The sequence below is a fragment of the Gorilla gorilla genome, chromosome 6 (genome assembly GCF_029281585.2).
Source record: "Gorilla gorilla gorilla isolate KB3781 chromosome 6, NHGRI_mGorGor1-v2.1_pri, whole genome shotgun sequence".
NCBI classification, from domain to species: domain Eukaryota; kingdom Metazoa; phylum Chordata; class Mammalia; order Primates; family Hominidae; genus Gorilla; species Gorilla gorilla.
In genome coordinates this window covers 44904796-44930832 of record NC_073230.2, presented here as the reverse complement: position 1 = coordinate 44930832, position 26037 = coordinate 44904796, and the positions used below count along the sequence as shown (strand labels likewise).

At 40.8% G+C, this 26037-nt stretch overlaps 1 protein-coding gene across 13 annotated transcripts in view; it reads left to right on the top strand.

The window, feature by feature from the left end:
• The first annotated feature begins 24798 nt into the window (after positions 1-24798).
• Positions 24799-26037, top strand: part of ELMO1 (engulfment and cell motility 1) — a 592158-nt gene continuing 590919 nt past the window's right edge. For 4 of the 13 annotated variants that reach the window (XM_055347625.2, XM_055347631.2, XM_055347627.2 and 1 more), the window contains exon 1: positions 24984-25516. The gene's annotated coding sequence lies outside the window, so the exon portion shown is untranslated. Of the gene's footprint in view, positions 25517-26037 lie in introns of all 13 variants that reach the window. The other 9 variants (XM_055347629.2, XM_055347626.2, XM_055347633.2 and 6 more) reach the window with 6 other exon arrangements.

Sequence of the window (26037 nt, the reverse complement as noted above, 5' to 3'; positions counted from 1 at the left end):
TCATGCAGTGACTTCTGTCCCAGCACAGACCTCCAGTTACCAGAAGACGAGGCTACCTACAAATTCCAAACCCAGAAAAAGGGTCTCATGTGAATGTGAGGAAACAGCCGCTATGGCCTGAGAACCATCTGCATCCTGGTCTTGGGGGTTTGCCCTCTCTGAGTGCTAAGAAAATTACAGGTGGAGAAGGAAGCATTCATCTTTATTGCTGTGCGTTAACTCATCACAATGTGATAGAAAAGGGTGGCCCTGGACTACCGACGGCAGCAGGAAAGTTATCTATCCTATGGTGAAAATCCAACCCTACCAAATCCACAATCCTACCAAGTCTTGGTAGAAGCTCTTATACCTCAATACAAGTTGGAAAATGAATTGGAAAAGTGAATTTTCTGAACATCATTTTCATGGAGGAGAAAAAAATGACAGCAGGTTATTGTCCCCAAAAGTGGCTTTTCCTGACTTCCAAAAATAAAATACAAATGAAAATGTGAGAGGGGGGAATATTCAACCACATCAAAAACTAAGATTTTCTACCACCCTATTACTGGAGTTTGGAAAGAGTGTTCTCTAACTCTAAAGTTGATGGGTTTGGATTGGAAAATGCAATCTGTGCCTTATCTGGGGGTGCTGGTTTGCCACAAAATGAGAAGAGCTTGCCTTCTTCTTGATCTGTTTATGTGCCTGATTGCCGAAACTCCAATTTTGGGATTATATAGCTTTATCTTCCTTTGGGATGAATAGGCAAACAAAACAAAAACAGAAACAAAATATGCCCATGAAAAAACTACTACCAGAGGGTAAAGAATGCCAAACATGATGCTGAAAACGGAGGAAAAACAAGCCTCCAAAATGGATTTCCTTCAGAAAGCAAAGAAAATTATTACAAACTGTCAACCTCAACAGGATAGAAGAAGCAGGAAAAATAGAGAATAAAAGATTCTAAGATGAGGGGGAGATGAATGAGATGGGAAAGGCATTTAAGAAAACTGAAAATCTAACAGCAGAACTCAAAATAACAACAATTAGGAGAAAAAATGAAAAATTCAGAAAATCAAATCTGTGATCAGAAGGACAATATTAAAAAAGCTCTTAGGAACACACAGAGAAAGAGAATGAAGAAATGAGAAATGACAAGAAATAAGATGATGAGTGTTTAGGACAGAGATTAGAGAGTTCACTGAGTAATTATTTGGTGTTCCTAAGGAAGAAAATGGAAGAACGGATCAATAACAAGAATCATTCATGAATGTAGAATACTTTCTAGACCAAAAAAATACTGAGGAATCCAACTCAACAAGTTACATTGCATTCCTAGAAAAATTAGATTACATCCTGACAAATGCTTAATTTACAAGAACTGCAAAGAAAGAGAAAACCCAAGCCTCTGAGTAGAAAAGTGGGTTACATGCAAAGAACAAAAAATCAGGCAGATCTCAGTCACTTCTCTGCGACATTAAATAGCAAAAACAAAATATTGGCAGAGTTTTGGGGGGAAATTGCAACATAAGAATTTTATCACATTTAAGAAGCTCTTGCAGTGTGAAGTCAATATAAACATAGTTCCAGATTTGTATTGATTCTGAAAATATATTAATCCTTTACATCTATTTTAAAAGGTATATATTTCATCTAAATGAGAAAGTTAAACAAAAAAACTCAAGAGTGTAAGTTTTATGGTGTCAAAAAGTCAGGCAGTAACAACTGATAGCTCTTAGTTTAAATAACTGTTTAAAATTTACTTAATGACACCAAAAGCAAATCTCAATTTTATATATAAAAAAGAAGATACAGACTACAAATGTGATTTAATTAAAATCTTAGTGAAAAACTTAAAATTATATTATGAAACCCAGGAATGAAATTGATTATGATAGAAAAAAGGTTTTCACGTTTCACAGTTTTTTTTGTTTTTTGGTTTTTTTTTTGAGACAGAGTTTCACTCTTATAGCACAGGCTGGAGTGCAATGGCACAATCTCCTCTCATTGCAACCTCCACTTCCCGGGTTCAAGCAATTCTCTTGCCTCAGACTCCCAAGTAGCTGGGACTACGGGCCCATGCCACCACACTGAGCTAATTTTTGTATTTTTAGTAGAGACGGGGTTTCACCATGTTGGCCTGGCTGGTCTGGAACTTCTGACCTCAGGTCATTCACCCACCTTGGCCTCCGAAAGTGCTGGGATTACAGGTGTGAGCCACCACGCCCAGCCCCACAGTTCTTATAATAAGGTGGACTCAAACAATTGCTCTCATTCTTGATTTTGATGTAAGATAATAACAATTTTTATTTAAAAAAAATTTAAAGATAATAACAAAATAAAATACACTATATATGACCTTCAAATCAGTGAAGATAAATGCAAACACATCATGATATGATCTTACTTTTAGTTTTTAAAATGCCTATTAAAATTCGATGTGTAACATGTGAAATGTATTTTTTAAAAATTTCAATGTTTTCTAAAATAAGCGTATATTAATTTTAAGTACAAAAAAATTTTAAGAGTTGTCGCTCATGCATAAATGGAAAAAAATTGCATTGACGTTTTCCAATCAATTGCCAGTGACTGACATTTGTTTGCTATCTGAAACTCACCATCAGAACTGTCCTTCTGTGCAGGCTCAAACAACCCATGAGAAAATGGCTTTGTGTAAACTTCCAGTTGGAGTCTTTGAAAAATGTAATCTGTGTGGCCTTAAACAAGTATTTACACATTTACTGAGGTTATATAGAGTGTTCTTCTTTTTTTGAATTCTAGAATGGCAATTGCTCCTGTGCCCATGTTTTTATTAGGTATGGGCTCTTAGAGGCTAGAGATTATTATTTTTTAATTTCCACTACCTAGTCCAGAGCCTAGGTATATGTTTGTTGAATTTAAGTGAAATGAATTGCTATAAAGTTATTTTGCCAGATGGTTGTTGCCATCAGCATGTTCATTTCCATTATTGGTCAAAAAGTATCAACATCACAGCCTCATGTTTCTTTAGTTGCCTCTTTAGCCATTTTAAACAATTCTTCCGTCTATATTTTTTTGACTTTATTCACACCTGTAAAACCCAGGTGGTGTCTGTTACTATATATGCATTTAATCATCCATAGCTTAAATGAGCCATAGTCGTGAAGCTGCATTTTCTGCTCAAATTTAAAACTCTTTCTCCATCACCTGTATTTATTTAGTTTCTGACTTTTCCCCTCAAGTTCTATGGATCTGAATTAATTTTAACTTCTTTGGAAAACTTGCTTAAGCAAACAGTTTAAACATGGCTTGCGTTTCCCACACTTTCAGGCCTTTTCTCCTGCTGTTCACTTGGCCCAAGCATCCGTTCCCCAGTATGTGTGTACTCATCTGAATGCAGCTGCTGCCTCCTCAGTGTAGCTTCTCCTTCGCCTATGGCTTTCCACTGCACATTACACAATCATTATGACAACGCTTATCAGGTAGGGCAGGACCCGTGTCTCCTTCATCCTCAGTCCCCTTGCTTAGAACACTACGACCCACATGCATTCGGTAAACCAGTATTTACCGAGAGCTGATTGCGGCCCTCTGCCAGACCTCCAGGATATAGCAATGAACAGGTAAACATGGTACTATCCTCATGGAGCTCCCAAGTTTAACTAATAAATAAGGTAACAGTTTGGGTTTTTAAATGTAAACATTTGTTATCTCACACAGTATTTTAAAAAAATTTTTTTTGAGATAGGGTCTTGTTCTGTCATCTAGGCTGGAGTGCAGTTGGCACGATCACAGATCCCTGCAGCCTTGAACTCCCGGGCTCAAGCAATCCTCCCACTTCAGCTTTCAGAGTAGCTGGGGCTACTGCAGGCATGCACCACCATGCCAGGTGAACTTCTTAAATTTTTTGTAGAGACAGGATCTCGCCTTGTTGCCCAGACTGGCCACAAACTCCTTGTTTCAAGCAATCCTCCTGCCTTGGCTTCCAAGAATGCTAGGATTACAGACATGACCTCCACACCCAGCATTAAGGTAACAGTTTCGACAGAGCAGTGGCCAGAATAAACGGAGTGGTATCCATGAGATGTAGGAGGGTCTACTTCAGATAGAGTGGTCTCCTGAAGTAGGGCTACTTCAGGAGAAGTTAGGCCAAGGTCTGAAGACAAGAAGGAACCAGCCATGTGGAAAGCTAGGTAAGTTTGCATCCCAGACAGACAGAAGAGTGTGTGTGAAGGCCCTGAGGATGGCATGGGCTTTCTCTGTTCAAGGACAATAAACAGAGCCAGTGTGGCTGGACCAGAGGGTGAGAGTCCTCAACAAGGGAGAAGAGTAGCATGAGCTAGTCAGTTATGCAGGGGACCCAGATAATGCGGCCCAGCAGTCATTGGGGAGTTTTGTAGTAGGCAGGGAAGCCATTAGCCATAGGTTCCAATTTAAGGTTTTTAAATATGGAAGTGACATGACCTCATTTCCATTTTTAAAAGATCACTGTGGAAGTGGATTGACGTGAGATGTATTTTCCTTGGACAGTGGTGCCATTTACTAAAATGGGGAAGAAGGAGGAGCATGCGTGTATTCGTCTGTTTTCACGATGCTAATAAAGACATACCCAAGACTGGGTAATTTACAAAGAATAAGAGGTTTAATGGACTCACAGTTCCACATGGCTGGGGAGGCCTCACAATCATGGCAGAAGGTGAAGGAGAAGTAAAGGCATGTCTTACATGGCAGCAGGCAAGAAAACATGTGTAAGGGAACTGTCCTTTATAAAACCTTCAGATCTCATGAGACTTACTCACTATCAGGAGAACAGCATGAGAAAAACTCGCTCCTATGATTCAATTACCTCTTACCAGGTCCCTCCTATGACACATGGAGATTATGGGAGCTATGATTCAAGATGAGATTTGGGTGGGGATGCAGCCAAACCCTATCAATGGGCTTTGGAGATAGCTGAGTTTTGGACACAATATGTTTGAACATGGAAGTCTCAAGTACGCAGGTGGATAAGTGAGCTTAAGTTTCATGGCAAATGTCTAGCTCAGAGATTTAATTTGGGTGATATTTGCATATATATGTATTTAAGATTATGGGAGAAGAACAGATCATTTAGAAAAGAATAGAATAGGACCCAGGCCACTTCCTGGGGCACTCAAACATTTGTAGGTCTGATAGAGGAGGGAAAACTGGCAAATGAGCCCAAGAAGGAGGGCCCAGTAAGGTGGGGAACTGTGACTTGGAAGAAAACAAAAGTAGAATATTTCAGAAGGACTAAACAACTCACTGAGTGGAATTCTGCTGGGAAAGTGAGCAAATCAGGGTGGAAGAAGTTCTTCTGAGCTGGTCAATAGGAGGTTGTTGGTGGCTTTGTCAAAGCAGTTTCAATGGCATGATGGAAACAAAAGTCAGAGTGAATGGATTGCAGAGGGGGCTGGAGGTGAGGAAGGAAAGAAGAGAGAGTTGGCCCTGGAGAGAAATTTTGCTGCCTAGGAGGTTGGAGAAATAATTTTCTCTCCATATCCATAAGGCATACAAAACAGGTTTTGTTTTTGTTTTGTTTTGTTTTGTTTTTTAGATGGAGTCTTTCTCTGTCGCCCGGGTTTGAGTTCAGTTGTGCGATCTCGGCTCACTGCAACCTCCACCCCCCAGATTCAAGTGATTCTCATGCCTCAGCCTCCCAAGTAGCTGGGACTACAGGCATGCACCACCACGCCTGGCTAATTTTGTTTTTTAGCAGAGATGGGGTTTCATCATGTAGGCCAGACTGGTCTTGAACTCTGGACCTCAAGTGATTCACCTGCCTCGGCCTTCCAAAGTGCTGGGGTTACAGGCATGAGCCACCACACCCGGCCAAAACAGAGGTTTTGAACACACTGTAGTATTTCTTTTTCCAGTCCACTTAAAATTTATGAGGAATCAACTGACCAAATAGCAATACTTATAATAAGTGGTTTGAGTGTGGGAGAAACCTTCCATTACTTATACTGCTTTTTTGTTAGTTTTTGTACTCTCCTACATAGCTAAATTAATAATAGGTGACATTCTGTAATTAAAATTTGCCAATCAAAATATACTATTTTAATACCATACTCAAAACTACCTGTGATGCAGGTGCTCTGACAATCCCACTTTATATACAAGGATCCAAGTCTTAGAGAGTTAAGAGACTATACCAGATAATGGAATAAGTACCACTTGTTACAGGCAGCACTGAGACCCAAATTCTGACTTCAGAGTCCGCCATTCCTAACCTCCGAGAAATAAGAGTTGGAGACAAGAAAGAAAGTATGAATGACATAAGATAAACACTAGAATTTTTGCCATCCCCATCAAAGAAAAGTGGTCTTTCCCAATTCATTAATAATTTTAGTAACAAGATGAAACTCCTTGTTGAATAATCTTCAGCAGTAATTTAAATAATTCTGCTGGTAGTTGAGAAGAAATGAATGGAGGCAGTAGGTGTGATCTTTTTTTTTTCTTCATGCGAGTGGGAAAGGAACTTAGGAAATGCCATCCACCTCCCACTAAATCTAGAATATTTAAGACGAAATGTTCTAAATATGAGTGTCTAAATATGCCCAAGACATTCATAAGGGAAGTGTCTCAGTGGAAGTAGTCAATTAAGGTTTACTGAATTTATGACTATGTGCTTATGTCAATAGTTTCTAGGCATATTTTTTTAAAAAGTAGATTCTCTAAACACTAGACTAACCGGAGCCCTGCATTCCATCAGCGTTGAAGGCAAGGTTCTAGGAGAAAAACTGAGTCTTGTCCTTTGCCTAAGAGATCACTAAATGTGTACACATCAGGAAAAGACAAAGAAACCTGGAACATAAGTCCTCACAGGATGGAGGGACCACAAGACAGAACACTCTTGGCTTTCTGTACCAATAGCTGCTCTGCCCATTCTGAGAGCAAAGAGACACAACTCAACTCTGGAGTGTTTCAGGCAGCCAGCCATTCGCTCATCTATGCATTTAGTCATCTTGAAAGTGATTTCAAGTTTTTGCAAAGTGCACAGCATTGCAAAAGAAGCAGTCCTAGCTCTTGAGTTTACAGACTTCACAAAGAAATGGTTTCCTTTGCTGATTTGCCAAGTCCCATAGGAATGATAGACACTAAAACAGGATGGTGAGAGAACTCAAAAGAAAGAAGTGACATGATATGCAAGACTTCATATCAACAGCATAGCATAAATGGTTTTTAATCTTTGAAATTTTAAGGCAGGTATGTGCCCACTGTTTAAAGTAGAAAGGAAATAAATAATTCCCTCAGAGAGCACTGGTATTCCTGGGTATACTTATATACAGTTGAGATATAATATACAGACAAATTTCTCTTTTTTCATTCAATGGTACGTTGTGTTTTGTACCACATTATGTAATTTCTAACGTTATTAAAAATTCTTCTTATATATAGACCATTTTTTTCTAAATAGTAACTTTTAAAAATAAAAATCAGCTCATTACAATGACTTTTTCTTTTCTTTTCTTTTCTTTTCTTTTTCCAGGAATAACTTTCTTCTATCTTCACCCTCCCTTTTGGCTACAGCCTTAAGAAGAAGTGGCAGACAAACATCTGAGATGAAGAGAGACCCTAGGTTCCTGACATGTCCAGCCTCTGAGTCATAGAGGTCATATAAAAAAGTAAGAGAGAGAAAATTGTGAGAGATAGGCTGCCCTAAGAGTGGAAGGCATTGAATGTTACACACAGTTTGGAGTCATTTGCAGACAATGGGTATTAACCTTTAGTTTTGGTCATGAATAAATAGCTTATTGGGAATATTAGCCTGGTAATGTGCAGTAAGGATTAAAAAGAGAAAGAGAACAGAAGCAGAAGACATTTATGAGTTTATTGATTTGGCACATTTCCAGAGAACAATTCAGTGACATATACCAACATGTACAACAGATTCATCTTTTGACCCAACTTTTTCACTCTTAGGAATTGTGTTTAAAGATGTATGTGCAAGGGTGTTCATTTTAAATAACAATATTTAAAATATTTATTTAAAATAGAGAAAACACTTTTATATCAAATCTCCAACAATAATTCACTCACTTCTATGACTGTAAAGGCATTTCCCCCAAATCCAATTAGTCATCTGATAGTCTTTGATTTTTTTTTTTTTTTTTTTTTGAGACAGAGTCTTGCTTTCGCCCAGGCTGGAGTGCAGTGGGTGATCTCAGCTTACTGCAAGCTCCGCCTCCTGGGTTCACGCCATTCTCCTGCCTCAGCCTCCCGAGTAGCTGGGACTACAGGCGCCCACCACCACACCTGGCTAATTTTTTGTATTTTCAGTAGAGACGGGGTTTCACCGTGTTAGCCAGGATGGTCTCGATCTCCTGACCTGTTATCCACCCACCTTGGCCTTCCAAAGTGCTGGGATTACAGGTGTGAGCCACTGCACCTGGCCAGTCTTTGAATTTAAGTTCTCAATAGTCCCCATAAAATCAAGTGCAGAGTTGTGGTATGGATTTTTGTCGTAGCAGAACAATTGTGAGCTCTGGAGTGAAAAATCTGCTTTCAGTCCTAATCTACCACTTGATATGTGTCTGAATTTGGTAAGCCACTTGATATGGTTTGGCTGTGTCCCCACACAAATCTCATCTTGAATTTCCATGTGTCATGGGAGGGACCTGGTGGGAGGCAATTGAATCACGGGGGCAGGTCTTTCCCGTGCTTTTCTAGTGATAGTGATAGTGATAGTGATGGTGATAGTGATAGTGATAGTGATAGTGATAGTGAACAAGTCTCATGAGATCTAATGGTTTTAAAAACAGGAGTCTCCCTGCACAAGCTCTCTCTCTTCTCTTGTCTGCCACCATGTGAGACATGCCTTTCACCCTCTGCTGTGATTGTGAGGCCTCCCTAGCCATGTGGAACTGTAAGTCCAGTAAACCTCTTTCTTTTATAAATTGCCCAGTCTTGGGTATGTCTTTATCAGCAGCATGACAATAGACTAATACACCACTTAACCTCTTTAAATTTGTTTCATCTGTAAAATAGGAATAATATGATATTTTTTCTTTGGTTATTGTGGAATTGAACAAAAATAAAAGGCCTTTCTTTACTTAATTTTTGCCTCACCAGATTAGGAATTTCAGATAAGGAATATCAGTACTTAAAATAGATTTTTTGCCTTAATGAAATAGGAACATACCCACAATCTACTGCCTAAGATGCTAAAATGTTTTTTCTTTATAATTAGTCTCTTTGGAATAAACCATAGAATCATTTTTCCCAATATTATAAAGCTTTCCAATTTTCATAAGTGCATATACAAATTAAAGAGGATCTCACCTCAATTATGAGTACTTAAGATAACATAATTATGTTATTCATGTGACCTACCTTGATCTTATATTCAAATCCATGGTGTATTTTCCAAAAAAGAAGGCCTAACCTTTTTAGGTTCATCTAAAACATTTTGCTCATGGAAACAAAATCCTACTTAGCATTTTTGCCTTCAGGCAAAGAAATAGGGAATCCTATTTGCCCTTTACTGTCCTCCTTCATGCCCTAAATATTAGACTCATTAGGGAAACAAATTCACATGCTTGGAAGCAAGTAACTACCGTGCTTGGTCATAAATGCTATTTTATTAACATGAGATTTAATGTTATTCCTCCAAATGTTATCCAAATATGTAGCAAAACTCTTTCTTTTTTTCTATAAGATTTAAGGACAATTACAAGCCTAAAGACTCAAAATTGGCAATAGTAAAATTGCTACACACTCCATCTTTTCCTTTCACATTTAATTCTCTCTCTTTCTCACTTATTTTCCTTTGAAGATAAAAAAACAGATAAGGTCATGTTTGGGGGCAAACAACATAAGGTGTTGACAATAAATTGCAAAAATTGGGACATGGATCTTAAGATAAAAGTGGTGTCATGGTGGATCTTTGAGAGTTGAAAATAACCTTTCATCAATCTGAGAGCTACATCTAAAAAATAGTGCACATAGAATTATAGATGAGCTAAATTTTTCTAGGTGTATATGTCTTCGGAGGGGTCAAGCTGGTGGATGAACTCAGTTGTGCTGACTCCTTGAGGTGTATGGTGACCCAGGACGGGTGGTTGGAAAATGTGGCTGTGATTCTTGGAGAGGTAATGAATAAGGGAAAAGCTGGAAGAGCAAAATGGCTCACAGTGCCTGATGATTGTGCCACATGCCTGGAAGAAGAGGTAACAGTGTTTCAAAAAAATTCTGAGTGGTCTCTGGAGGGTGCAAATGAGTGAGTGTTCCGCAGACTGAAAAAAGACATTTTTTAAAAAAACTAGTTTAAGGTGGCGTAATTTACATACAATACAATGCACCTTTTGAAAAATTAACCTTTTTTTGAGATAATCGTATACTCACATGCAGTTGTAAGAAATCAAGCAGAAAGATTCTATGTACCATTTACTCAATTTCTCCCAATGGTAAAATAGTAAAATATTGCAATATCACAACCATGATATTGACATTGACACAGTCAAGATAAAGAGCAGCTCTATCAGCACAAGGGTCCCTCATGTAGCCTCTATATAGACACACACCCCCTTCCTCTCCCCACTTCCTCACTCTCACTCTCTCTGATGCCTGCCAACCACTAATCTCTTCTCCATTTCCATAATTTTTTTCATTTCAGGAATGCTATTTAAATGGAATCATATAGCATGTGATATTTTAGGGTAGAGCTTTTCATCTAGGATAATTCCCTGAAAATTAATCTAAGCAGTTGTAGCAACAGTTCATTCTTTTTTATTGCTGAGTAGTTTTTCATGGTAGGAATGCACCACAGTTTGCTTCAGCAATCACCCACTAAAAGACAAAATGTATGAATTTTAAGGTTACATTTTTGATGAGTTTTGACAAATTAATACACCCATGGAATCATCACCACAATCAAGCAAAAGGACATTTACCTGAGATAAATGAAAATATATGTCCACATACAAATGATGCAGGTGCTTGTAGCAGTTTAATTCATAATACCTAAAAATTAGAAACAATCCAAATGTCCAACCACAGGTAAATAAATACATAAATCAATTATGATATATCTACATGATACAATACTACCAGCAGTAAAAAGCAACGACCTTCTGATGCACACAACATGGATGAATCTCAACAACATCACAGTGAAAAAAAGCAAGACATAAAAAAGCAATATGCTCTGTGCTTCCATTCATGTGGATTTCTGGAAAAGATCAGACCTATTGTGTCAGAAAGCATGTCAGTGATTGCCTAGGGCTGGGTGAGATGAGGGGCGGGGGTATTGGCTGCAAAGGGGCACAAGGTTTTTTTGTAGTTTAAGAAAACATTTTTGGGCTGGGTGCGGTGGCTTACGCCTGTAATCCCAACACTTTTTGGGAGGCCAAAGTCAGGAGTTCGAGACCAGCCTGGACAACATGGTGAAACCCCGTCTGTACTAACATTACAAAAGTTAGCCAGGCCTGGTGATAGGCCCTGTAATCCCAGCTACTTGGGAGTCTGAGGCAAGAGAATCGCTTGAACCTGGGAGTCAGAGGTTGCAGTGAGCCGAGATCACGCCATTGCACTCCAGCCTGGGCGACAAAGCGAGAGCTTGTATTAAAAAAAAAAAAAAAAGAAGGAAGGAAGGAAAGAAGGAAGGAAGGAAGGAAAACATTTTTTAACTCCAAATGTGGGGAGATTCTGTTGCTTAGAATAAAAGGGCCTTACTTTCTCAGAAAACAAGGAACTGGTGGAAAAAAAATTTGTTTATGGAGGATAGAAAACCTCTATAGAGGTTTAAGGAACCAAGGGATGGAAGACTAATGAAGCCCAAAAGTGAAAATAGAGGAAACTTAGAAGAAACCAATGAAAGCTTCAAACAGCAGAAAGCTGATTGGAGCAATATAACACCAGGGTCGTGACCTATCTGATGTCAAGTATGTAATATGTGAACCCCTCCTTCCTGGTTTGTGATCTTTACACAGCCATGTGCACTGTTCCTCTTTGAGCCTGCAGGAGAACTTGGCCCAGTAAACACAGAATGAAAGAGCACTGAGATGGCAGGAGAGGTCTTTGACAGGAAAATTCTCTAACTATCTGATTCCACAAATTGGCAAGACACAAAATTACTTCTACTAGCAGAAAACAAAAAAGGAATAATTACCTTGTTTTTCTTTGGACACTTCTATGACAGAACACAATGTGACATTTTCCACTGTGCTTTCCACTGCTTGGAGCCCTCTCTATACCTCCAGAAAGTATTAGTGTTGTTATAGTAAACGGCATGCTCTGGTAGAAAGAAGCTCTTTTAGCACAGTATGTATGCCCTCATCCCTGCCATGCCTAAGGAGACAGTACTAACCTGAGTTATATAGAGAGAGACACTGGAGCAAAAACAATGAAAGGCAATAGGACTGCAAACATTAGTTGAGTCTGAGAAGAACAAAAGAAGGCAAGTTCAAAGCCAGCTGAGAGTAGGACTGAACACCAACTCCAGGGGACCTGAAGGTAGGTGTGAAGTGAGATATGGTTACTGGAAGTCAGAAGTGGGGAAATACACTAAAGTAACTGGGAAGAAAGGTGGAAGAAAATTGCAACTGGGGAGAATTATCAGTAGATGCTAAAATTACTGGGTAAAATGTGGTTCTAGAATAGGATATTGGCACAATGTAAAGTATCCCTCCATAGATTGCTTATTATTTGTAAGTGAAAAATGTACCTTTTCACTGGAAAGCCTCGTTAGCGGTGACAACATTACCAAGTGTTTAAAGTTAGCACCATCATAGTAGGACAGATTGACAAGGATGTGATGCGTCTGATATTGATGTGATGCAATGTGAAGTCTCCATATCACCCATGAAGTGTTCTTGCCAAAAATGTTCAGCCTAAATCCCATGAGACCTAGTTTTTGTGGAAACGCAAAGGACAGCAGAATAAATACAATGACATGATAGGAAAAACTGACAAATCTAAAGTGTAAGATACTCTGTAAGAGGATACGCTGGGACCTCACAAATAGTAATAGTGATTGTAATCCACTGATAGATAAAAAGAAGGAAGTATTTTACCTTTTAATACTGTAAGGCATAGAAAGAGTTAATGAACAAGTTAGAACCTGGATGACTAAAGAAGAAACTCCAGACAGACTCTTACCCAATTGCTTAATGAGAAAAAAATCAGAGATAAAGACTAGCGCCTCAGCCAGGCAGTGGGGCTCATACCTGTAATTCCAGCACTTTGGGAGGCCAAGGTGGGAGGATTGCTTGAACCCAGGAGTTTGAGACTAGCTGGATTTAGAGACCAACCCTGTCTCTATAAAAAAAAAAAAAATACAGAAACTGGCTGGACATGGTGGCATGCGCCTCTAGTCCTAGCAACTCAGGAGGCTGAGATGGGAGGATTGCTAGAGCCTGGGATGTTAAGGCTGCAACGAGCTGTGATCGCGCCACTGCACTTCAGCCTGGGTGACAGAGCGAGACCCTGTCTCAAAAAAAACAAAAACAAAAACAAAAAATGGAGCCACAGTATGTAGCATTTATGAAATAGAATTAAGCATAAGTTAACTAAACAATTAAAGACGTAAGTTTTTATTCAACATAAGAATTCATTCATTTTCAACTCATCTTTTTGTGGTCCTTATAAAATCTCACATAAAAGACAACCCTTCAAATATTCTTTTAGCTTACCCCTCCCCTCAAAACACGTGGTAAATCCCAACTCATTCCAGTAAACAAGATTCTGAGGCTCAGAGAGGGCACCTTACAGAAAAATCTGTTAATTCAATGTAATCGGCCCATGTATTCTGCATCAGATAGCCACTGTAGGCAAACCTCAAGTCCCAGGTGTCTTTTGATGAAATAACTCAGGACTGCTCCCTCTAATGAGCACAATTTGACTTCAATGTTTTATTAACAAAATTTTAAAATATACAGAATATTTTATACAGATACAGAATAAAAGAATACTTCAGAGAATGCCTGTGTACCCTCCTCTTAGGTTCAAGAATTAACATTTTGCCAAATTTGATTTATATAGTTATATTGGAAAATTCCCTTCCATAAGCATACTATAATTTTTATATCTAAGAAAGTAAGACTAATTCTATAATATCATATAATCTCCAATGAATATTTAAGTTTCTCCAACTGACACAACTAATATATTTATAGGTTTCCCTCCAGAGTCAGGTTCTAATCAAGACTTACTCAATGCATTCTTTATGTGTGAGTCGATGTCTTTCATCTCTTTACTCTGGATTTGTCTTTTCATTTTGGCTTATTGTCTTTTCTTTTAAAAATCTTCATGAAATTGACATATTTAAAAATCCAGGTAAGCTGCCCTGCCCATAAGGAGAAGGCTTGGCTGCATGGAGGGACCAGGGCTTTGGTAACCACAGCAAGCGAGGCCCCCATAGCCACCTGTGGCTGAGAGTGAGCAGTGTCTACCCCCAACATGGAGGGTCTATCATGATGAGACCCAGAACAAAGAGATTTCTTTTGCTGTCACCTATAAACAGCCCAGTTCACTCCTATAATCATAGAGAGGGTGATAAACTCATAAAATAAACGGAGATTGGATCTCCAGTCAACTCAGCCAGTGGATGCCAAGTTAGGTTCAAGTGATTTAGAAAATTAAGGGAGGTTTGCGTTGAAGATGGTGGCCTGAGCATCTGTGTTTTCTCATTTGCTTCCAGAAATCCCACTGAAGTAACAAAACAGACAGACAGAGGGGATCAATAGGAAACCACAGGGAGAACAGAAAGGGAGGACCACAGTTCAGAGCTCTGAGGAATTTGTGCAGTTTAGAGAGCAGATGGGATCTTAGTGAGTGTCAACCCAAGTGGAGGGAGCTGTTACTTGGAAGAGACACAGAAGGCTGCTATAAAGGTCTAGGAGCAAATCTGTCCAGGAGACTCCATGCTGGCTTCAAGTTCAGAGCCTGCATGCATTGGGAACAAGAATGGACTGTGGAGCAATCATCAAGGACTGTGGTGACAGGAACAGGGTATGGAAAAGCTGGGCCAGTGGATTCCATCTATATTTAGAAAGTGACCGGAAGCTGTTCTGTTTACCACTGATTAACAAATGGAGAGCTGCTGTCTGCAGAGGTGGAAGATTTGCCTAGAAAAGGCTGGGGCTGCAAGTTTGTAATTGACATCCCCAAGACTGGCAGCGGTGAGCTGAGGGGATGAGAACATGCCTGCCAGTTCTGTGTACAGACACCCTAAAGACAGAACTGCTGGTATCCCCTATCCACAGAGCTCACAGGTGGTCCTCATAGTCTGGGAGAAGCCTGCTGGGGAAACGAAATTTCATAACAGCTGAAAACAGCCACACATCACAGACATAAATATTAGCGAATATAAACTAATGATTACTAAACTATCAGAAAAACACATCAGTGCCTGAGTTAAGAATCAAGGCTAAGAAACAGAAAAAATGGACCCCAGCTTAACAGACAACTCAGGAAACAAAGAGAATTTTAAAAATAAGACCCAATAACTTTTAATCAAAATGTCATCAGAGATTTGGGAAAATATTATGTCCTTAAAAGAGAAAATGGGCTGCCATAAAAAAAGGAATAATTAGAAATACTAAAACACACGATGGCTGATACTAAAAGAATTCAATATAAGGGTCAGAGGATAAAGTCAAAGACAACTTCCAGAGCAGCACTGAGCAAACAAAGGAAGAAAGGTAGGACATGGCTGGGCGCGGTGGCTCGTGCCTGTGATCCCAGCATTTTGGGAGGCCGAGGGGGGTGGATCACGAGGTTAGGAGATCTGAGACCATCCTGGCTAACATGGGTGAAACCCCGTCACTACTAAAAATACAAAAAATTAGCTGGGCGTGGTGGCATGCACCTGTAGTCCCAGCTACTCAGGAGGCTGAGGCAGGAGAATCACTTAAACGTGGGAGGCAGAGGTTGCAGTGAGCTGAGATCAAGCCACTGAACTCCAGCCTGGGCGACAGAGCAAGACTCCGTCTCAAAAAAAAAAAAAAAATAAGGTAGGAGATAAAAAGAGTTGATACAGAATACAGAAGGTCCGACACTGACTTACATAGAACTTCTAGGAAGGAGATTACAGAAAATAGAGTGAAAATGTTTAAAAAATGGGGACAAAATTCCTCAGGCTGAAGAGAGACAAGTCTTTAGATTGAAACTCCCTAAGTAGTGCCAATTGGGAAAAATGATAAAATATTCACACCCATCTCCATCCTGATAACAGTTCAGAATGGCAAGAATAAAGAGAAGATTCTAAATGCTTCTAGAAATGAGAACATATAACATAGGCACACACACACACAGACACGAGGCATACCACAGAAGAAGGTCACCTGGGCTTCAGATTTCTTATCAGCTTGAAGATAGGAACAACGCTTTTAATAATTCTGATGAAAAACATTTTGATATTTATGATCCAATAACTAAATAAACAATCAAATGTAACTGCAAAACAAAGATGTTTTCTGACATGCAGCTTCTCAGAAAGTTTACCTTCCATTTATACTTTCTGGAAAAAAATTATAAGGTGCTATGTACTTCAGAGGAGAAAGAAGTCTGTGAAAGCAGCAGACAAGGTATTCAAGAAACCGTGGAAATGAACAGAGAATAATGAGACGAAACCCTTGGCAAACAGCAGGAAAGTGGGCCAAACTGGGACAGAAAATCTGTTTTCCAAAACTTCTTCTGTCTTTTTTCCTTCCTCCCTTCCTTCCTTTTTCCCCTTCCTTTTTTTATTTCTTCCTTTTTCTAGAGTGGCTATGGAATCTTCTTTTTATATCTTTTCTTTTGGGGGGCTTGGTGCTAGAAGAAGGGTAGATATGCATCATGAGGACACTAGATTTCCACACTTAATATTACTTTTACATTTTGGATGTTTACTACACTTACATTCTGCTACCTTCTATCTTGACACTATAATTAAAGTTTATCTATAGATTTATTCTAAAAATTGAAAAACAGAATTTACAGCATTGTAATTATGCAATATTATTCATAGCAGAGCCTAAGAGCATGGCTGGACCTGAAGAGAAGGGGTATAATCCTTAGACATGGAGGATGATTTCAAGAGGAAAGTGGATTCCTTTTTATTTTTTTTTAATTTTTTATTTTTTGAGATGGAGTTTGCCTCTTGTTGCCCAGGCTGGAGTGCATGATTTCGGCTCACTGCAACCTCTGCCTCCCCGATTCAAGTGATTCTCCTGCATCCGCCTCCTCAGTAGCTGGAATTAGAGGTGCGTGCCACCACGCTCAGCTAATTTTTTGTATTTTTAGTAGAGACAGGGTTTCATCATGTTGGCCAGGCTGGTCTCGAACTCCTGACCCCAGGTGATCCACCTTCCTCGGCCTCCCAAAGTGCTGGGATTACAGGCATGAGCCACCACACCCAGGGGAAAGTGGATTTCATTTTTTACAACATAGAAGACTTCCATGTGTTTCAGCAATTTAAAACTCCAATGAGAGCAAAACACAAAGAAAGGCATGGTATCTCCATAAAGTATACTGAATTATATCAAAATTTGGGGCAACTGAGAGAATGTCAAAAGAGAGAATCTGTTTGATCTTGACCCTTGATACATTCTTCCTCAAAGGTGACAGGTTTAATGATGTAGCACTAGATCAGAGACTGAGGAGATTAAAATGGAAGGAAACCACAGCCCCAAATCTTTTTCTTTTTTTTTTTTTGAGATGGAGTCTTGCTCTGTTGCCCAGGCTGGAGTGCAGTGGCACCATCTTGCCTCACTGCAACCTCCGTCTCCCAGGTTCAAGCAATTCTCCTGCCTCAGTCTCCTGAGTAGCTGGGATTAGAGGTGCGTGCCACCACACCTGGCTAATTTTTGTATTTTTAGTAGAGACAGGGTTTCACCATGTTGGCCAGGCTGGTCTTGAACTCCTGACCTTAGGTGATCCACCTGCCTCGGCCTCCCAAAGTGCTGGGATTACAGGTGTGAGCCACCATGCCTGGCACCACAGCCCCAAATCTAAGCTGAAAATTACTACCACAAAGGTAGAAGCCATTTGGTTCAAGGGTGCTCTGAGTCTGGCATAAACACGCACAAAGACAGGAAAGTGCCCACGGGTACTGATTAATTGTGGGACTACTCTCTCTCTTCTCTGCCCCAACTATCACTTTTTACGGAGGAGCTCACAGCCTTACGCTTCCTTCCCCATAGGGCAGTGAATATGAGCAACTGGGTTGAAATGGAGGGGCTCCAGGTATCCTCTCATCTCCTGGAGGGGGATTGCTACCACACACTGGAGATAAACTACCGGCATGTCCACCTGGCAATCCATTTCTTCTTCTCTGGGATCACCAGTTGCAAGCTGCAGAAAATAGAAACAGCTGGCAGGTGAACAGAGAATCACATTAGTAAAGTTCAGCATGCAAACAAGGAGACATCCAACTTAAACTGAGTATAACCTAGGAAAGTAGAGGCAATAGAGTAAATTAAAAAAAAAATTTGGAAGAAATACTAATAGCCTCACAGCAATAAGAGAGGCTATTACATCCATAAAACAAGAGCAGCTGATGCCTTAGGTCAGGTTGTCCAGGACACATACTCTGAGACTGAGGTTTGCATACTGGAGGGTGACTTTGGAGTACCCTTGAGATCCACACTTGAGAAAAACTGAGGTAAGCAGGACTGAGCAGAGGAAGAAGTTGAGATGCAATGTAGTCACAACAGAGGACCCAGCCAACTTCATGGGGAGCTCTGGAGCTGTATTCGGGCATCAACCATCAGTTGTGTGATTGGATGATGCAGCACCTTGGTCCTGAGCCAGGGGATGAGGGAGTGTGCCCACAGCGCCCACTAGAGGTAATTATAAAAAAGTGCCAATGAGAAAATTAAGAAATTTAAATTATGATCATTAAAAATTTGAAAACCACTTAACTATATAAATAGAAAGAATAGACAAGGCTAAAGACTGACTTAACGAATTGGAAGATAGAGCCAGAGGATTGTCCCAGAGGGCACTACTAAGACTCATAGGAATAGAAACAATGAGAGAAAAGTTAAGTGACATGAATGAGAATATCAGAAGGCCCATGAGATAGAAAATTTATCAATAAAAAAGCTATTATACAATCAAAGAAATAATAGAAGATTAGGAAAGAGAGGTAAGTAAACAAAAGTTATGAAAACTTTTCAGAGGAGGGAGTTAATAAATACTGTCTGAAGTTGGTCAAACAAAATAGTACAGTTAGAAGCATGGCATGAATTACCAAAAAATTCAAAAAAGAAAAAACTCAGTGTGTTGACCTCTAGGGACTAGGACTGTGAATGTATATATTCATTATATATCTATAAATTAGTAAATATTTACTTACTAATAATATTTATTAATAATAGTAAATGGATGTATATTTATTTAAAACATTTTGAAGACAAAGTAAAGAATATTGGTACTTTCACCTGACTGTCATACAATCGATTAATAACCATTACAAGTGTATAGTGGTTAGCATTCATGTTGGCTCCATTTATTGCGCATTCAGTATGTGCTAGGTACTGTCTGAAAGAAGTATCATTATCCCAACATCCATGTTTTATAGGCTTAGAGAAAAATAAGTTACGTGGCTATTAAGAAGTAGAGCTAGGATTTTCACATCTGTAGACTTCAAAGCATGGACATTTAAATATTCTGTAAATTTGGCTCTCATGAGACTGTTCAGTCAATCCTCTTGTCAGTATTTATTGTAATATTGGAGGGATTCCTTGAGTTACTGATTAATACTATTTCTTTGGCTGTTGTTCATCAGACACCGGGTGGTAGACAATGGATATAGATCTAAGAAGTCTTGATAAATCTACCCAGCAAAACTCGAAACAGGAGAACACATCTGATTAATAGGTGACTTAGAAGTCCATGGAGATATTTTTTGTTTAAAAGCAGGGTGGAACAGCTGGAGCAGAGGGGTACTGGTGCAGACAGTAAATTTTGCATTTTTGGGTGGATGTTCTTCACCAATGGACAGTAATATAATGATTAAGAAATGGGGACACATTGGAGATGAATGCAAAGTAATGGTGTCACAGAAAGTCAAACAAGAGGGGATTCATCCATTTTACATCTTCAGTCTGTCCTCGACCTGGGAATAAATGTAGGTGATATTGTGTTGGACACTAGGCTACAAGAAAGCCAAGCAAGTTTAGTGTTTGGTTGAGCCGATGCAGGAAGACAAAAGCAAATTGCTAGTTTGAGAGCTTCCCCAACCAGAGTGAACATCAGTTCTACGTGCCCTCTACTGCAAATGTAACTAACACTTGAATTTCTCTAGTTCTCCTCAGCTTCTCCATTAATGCATGACTTAGGCTCCCATCATCTCTGACCTCAGTGCAATAATTCCATATCTGTTGGTTATGAATTGAATGCTTGTTCTCCCCCAAAATTCATATGTTGAAGCCCTCACCACAAATGTGATGGTATACGGAGATGGGGCTTTGAGAAGTAATTAGGTTGAGATGAGGCCTTGAGGGTGGTGACCTCCTACTGGGGCTAGTGCCCTTGTACGAAGAGATACCTGAGAGCTTTCTCTTGCTCTTTCTGCCATGTAAGGCCATAGTAAGGAGGCAGCAGTCTGTGGGCCAGGAAGTGAGCCCTCACCAGAAGCCAACCATGTCAGCACTCTGACCTCAGACTTCCAGACTTCAGAAGTGTGAGAAAATAAATTTCTGTTCTTTAAGCCACCCAGTCCATGGAATTCTGTTACGGCAGAATGAGCAGACTAAGACACTATTCTTCCCACATGCATTTTTGTCTCCCCACTAATTCATTCACTATTTAGTAGGATGACCTTTAAAACAACAACTGACCACAACAATCAGTTGCTTAAAACATTTCAGTGGAAAACAAACCAAATCCAAAACTTATTAGGCCTTTCCATCATCCTTAATATATCCAAATTCTGTGATATGACTCTCAAGGGCTTCCAAATTTTGGCTTTTGCCCATTGCTTTTAGATTTAATTTTGATACTCTCAGACTTCGGCCAAATAGACTTTTTAAGGTTCCTCCCACACTATGATTTCTCCTGGGGTGTCCAATTGTTTGGCTTCCCTGGGCCACACTGGAAGAAGAAGAATTGTCTTGGGCCACACATAAAATACACTAGCATTAATGATGAGCTAAAAAAAAATCACAAAAAAACTCATAATGTTTTAAGAAAGTTCACAATTTTGTGTTGGACTGCATTCAAAGTCGTCCTGGGCCACATGCGGCCTGTGGGCCGTGGGTTGGACAAGCTTGATGTGAACCTTCATACAAAGTTAACTGTTTTTGCTTAGAATCCTTCCTCATTACCAACCTACTTCCTTTTGTCTTTTTGTCCTGGATAACACCTCCTCACTCACCCTTCAGGTCTCAAATCAACAGAACTTCCCCAGGAGGCTTTTCCTGACTTACAGATGATGTTAGCATCCCTGTCTCCATACAGTCCTGCAACCTTCTGTCCTTCTCCTAATATTATACTCCTCACTTGTTTTTATGGCCATTTAAAATCTGTATTCTGAGCTAGAATGGGAGTGCCAAAAGGGGGCAAGCCATGTTTCTCTTGTTCGTGATTGTACTCTCCCTTCCTCCCTTTTAAACTCACATTTAAGGCATTCAGTGCACGTTGAATTAATGAATGATCAAGTGAAGGAATGCCCTCTCACAGCAGCCCTCTGCGTCATTCTGCTTGTTCCAGGGCTGACCCTAGTGGCTCTAAATTGCAGGTGTCTGCCTGCTGCCCAGATCTCATTATCCCTGGTGTAGCGGCTTCCTGGAGCTGAGGCAACTCTCTATGCCCCCAGAGCTGTTTGAAGACTGGAGGCAAACCAGCATGAGCCTGATTCTAACACAAGAAAAGGGAATAGATTTGTCAAACTGTAGATCAAGGAATTTAGTGCTGATTTGGAGCAGAAATCTGAAGCAAATTACTGAATGTATTATTAAATGCACAGGATCCATTTAGAATCCAATAAGTTTAAAAATTAAATTAGAAATTAATATTTATGAGCACTTAGGAAGGAGTTGATCAACGTGAGTCATCATTGATTAAAAATACAACAGGCCGTTATTGCAGTTTGGGGTTTCATGGTGACACTTTGCATGGTGACATTTTGATAGGGTCTCAATCCTCCTAGTTTGGAATTTTGTACACACAAGGAAAGATAAAGACATGGGAAACACAAGATCAAAGTATTTAAATATGAGAAACTGCCCCAAATACCTCTCTGTCCATTAACAATTCAAAGCTTTCTTATAGAAACACGGTGGGGGAATGAAGCTTAGACTTGAGGCTTAAGTGATTTTGATTTTCCAGCCATCTGTCCCTACCCTGCTCTCTTTTCCTCTACTTATCCTGAAACTAAGACAGATGGTTCTACAGAGGAGATCCTGAATCAGTCTCCCTAACCACTTGAGATGTGGATGAGGCTGGCCTGTCTGCACAAAGGTCTAGGTTCTGCCCAGGTGGGCTTACCAGAAGTGCAAGTGAAGGGATGCACTTGGATTCTGTTCCTTGCTATAAAATGGCCGTCCTCACTGCTAAAGCATGACCTAATGATTGAATGGCCCAAGCTGTGACCAGGAGCTGAGAAGGGACAGTGGCAACAGATCTTTCTCACCGTTATGGGTGGAGACTGACATGTGAAAAGAGGGAGTGGATGTTGCTCTTTTATTTTTTGAGTCTGTTAATATGACTTGTCCATTGAAGAACTATTGTAGATAATAATAGCTAACATTCAATGAGTGTTTCTATGTGTCAGGCCCTGTTAAGAATTTTTCATGAATTAACTCATTTAATCTTCACTTAACCGTATCTGGCAGACATGGTTTCAATCTCATGAGTTAAGAGTAATGCAGCCAGTAAATGGTAATGGTGGGATTTATACACAACAACCAGGTCCAAAGATGGAGCCCACATACATGACAACACCACATATTCCACTCTATTGCATCCATTGCTGACCACCAGCAGAGCTGAGGGAGAAGGCGGGTTCCTCTAAGACACTTGACAATACTTCTAAGATGTCTTTATGAATAGAAGAGAAAATTGAAGTTTGGCAATTGCACTGTTAAGCAGTTTATTAATAACCAGTGAACCAAAGAATGCTATTCTCCCAGCCTAGCAGAGGGAGCTCCTTAGTGGGATGTCATGTGGCATCTTAATATTTTTATGTAATCCATGGATATGGGGAGACACTGGATGCCTGAATTAAATCCTAAGGGACTTAGAGAAAGTGGATCAGGAACTTTGGTTCCAAAGATCAACTCCATGTTCCCGCACGTGGCCTAACCGTAACACTGTAAAGAATTTCCAGTCTTCCCGTTGCACTCCTATCAACATTGAGATGTATTTGAGAAAAAAAAAAAAAAAAGAGAAGATCTCAGGCTGTATTGTGTTTGCTAATGGTTAATTACGTAATTAATCTATAAGACAACTACTTTTTTTTCTTTTTTTCTTTTTTCTTTTTTTTTTTTAAGGGCAGAGACAGATATTCTTCTGGGAGAAGATGGCTCAAATGAGAGAGACTTGAAGCCATGTCACATGAAGAAGAGTCAGAATAATTGAGGATGGTTAATCCTCAAAAGAGAGTGTTTAGGTAAAATTTGAGGGCTAACTTCAAAGATCTGAAAGACTACTTCATGGAGGAAAGATGTGAAGACCCGGGACCAAAGGTTACAGGGGAGTGGATTTGCATAATTGCTGTGCAAGGAGGGAACAATTATGACAGCTAATGTTTACTGAGTGGTCACCACGCATGAACTAAAGTTAAGGTCTTTATATGCCTTAGCTACAAGGTTGTAGATCAAATTCATACTTATCACTACAAGCATCTCAGAGCATCGTTAGTAAAGACTCCATTTACTGACTACTTATTAAATTACTTCATTTAATAGTTGGTGCTATTGACTTTTGTTGTTATATCATTACTGTCTTATAGATGAGGAAATACAGAAGTTAAGTTGCTTTCCTGCAGTCACCCTGCTTTAGTTACTGGCTTAAAACCATCTGGACCCAGGCACTCTTGATACTAATACTGCCTCCCAGAGTCATGCGTATAATAAGGAGTTAGATCAGAGCTGTTCATTAAAAATATAAGGTGAGCCACTAATGAGAGCCTATGTGTAGCCTTACATTTTCTAGTAGCCACATCAGAAAATGTAAAAAGAAACTGGTGAAATTAATCTTATATATGCTTATATCTTAACCCAACACATGACGAATCCAACTGACTTACTACATCAAACTATTCTCATGTATTGCAATAATGTAATCAACATAAAAATACTTAACAAGTTAGTTTACATTCATTTTAAAAATACTGAATTTTATGTCTGTTTTACACTTACAGAACATCTCAGGGATAGCCACATTTCAAGTGCTCAACAGCTGCCTGTGGCTCTTGAGGGGGAAGATCTTAAAAGGGAGCTTAGTTTTCCACCTTGATTCTGATGCCTCCCTGCCCCCAACTTATTTCCTTTGCCAATTAGAAGAAAATGCCGAACTGCCTTTGACTTTTCCGGTAGAGCCAATGTAGGTATTTCTGAATTGGGGGAGGACAGGTGGTTCGCCTGCAACCCTCTTCCCTCCTGCCAGTTAGGCTGGGAGTTAACGTTTTTGATTTCTGCTTTGAAAATGATTTAAGTAGGTTGCATGAATTAAGTAATTTATTCTAAATACCAAATTATGGGTGGGACGTCTTGCCTTATGCAAAGTTATGCAAAATTAGGAAGTCCCTGGCTTAATTGGTTAGAAATACATCTTGTAGTTTCAATTGCAGGGTTAGTAAATACATAGCTGTCGACGGAGAGGGAGGAAACGTTTTTTTTTTTTGTTTTTTTGTTTTTGCCACTCTGTCCAAGGGTAGAGGCACAGCGTCAAAACAAACACGTCTTAAAGTAGCGTTCAAACAGCCCACCGAAGTTTCCCCTTAATATCCGGAACCGGTTGCCAAAAATTAAAAAAGGATGTGAAAAGATGCTACTCGCTTTTGGCCTCGCGGAGGTGGCGCTATGAGGGTGACGGAGTTAATTAGTGCCTCCAAACGACATGTGTGAGCTCATCGAAGTCATGCTCTGCACACATATTATTTATAGCAGATCTGAGGCATGCATGGTGTTTGACATTTCTGTCTTTTTAAGTAGGGGGACTTCAAAAAGTCGTGGGCATCCCCCTAGGCAAAGTGCAGTGGGCAGGGACCAGGCAGGGTGCGGGCGCAAGGCGAACGCGCAGACCACGAGTGTCCTGGCGCAGGTGCCGGGGGCGGCGGCTGCAACTCCGCAGCGTCCGCTCGGGAGGAGAGTTCGCGGCTGATCTCCGGATGCCTTGCAGATGCAAAATGTGTCTCTGGCCAGCAGGAGGAAGGAAGAGGAAGTGAGAGCAGCGGCAGCCGGCGGTGCAGCAGCCGGCCGACCCAGAGTGTAAGTGCGTGTGCTGGGGCGAGCGGGAGCGGGCGAGGATGGGCACAGGATAGAGGCAGAGCCACCCACGCCGCCGCGGCCCCACGCTGGGCGACAGAGCCTCCAGTTCCCCTTCAATGGTGGCGGGTCGCCGGAGCTCTGATCGCCGGGAACCCTTGCCGCTGCTGTCCTGCGACCCCAAGCAGGTTCGTAAAGTTTCCTGGGCTGGCGCCGCGCCCCGACTCGCTGACCTCGGCGCGGCAGGGGAGGGGGCCGGGAGGAGGCGTCCTGCTCCGGGGGACTCCGGGTGCCGCGGAGACACTTTTGTTTCCTCCCTGGGGGCGCCGCGGCTCGGGCGGGGGTGGCCGCCGCGCTCGGCAGGGTGAGGGCTGCGGGCGCGTCGGGGCGCTCTGCAACTGGGGAAATCTGAGCTCCGGGGATGGCGGGAGTGGGAGTGGGAGCGGAGGGAGGGGGCGCTGGAGGTGCGGCGCCCGCTAATGAAGCGCAGGGCCCGGGGCCCGGGAGCCCGCCGAGACGTTTCGACCAGGGTCTGCGGGAGGGGGGGCGCGGGAGGGTTGCGACGCTGGCGCGGGGTTATTGGGGACGGGGGATGTGGGGTCAAGATTCCTATAGAGCTAGAGAAGCGGCTGCAGCTCAGACTCGGCGTCTTCTCCTGCACTTGGGGATGGGAGGGAATCCCCCGGCGAGCGCGCTCGTGGGAGGGGGC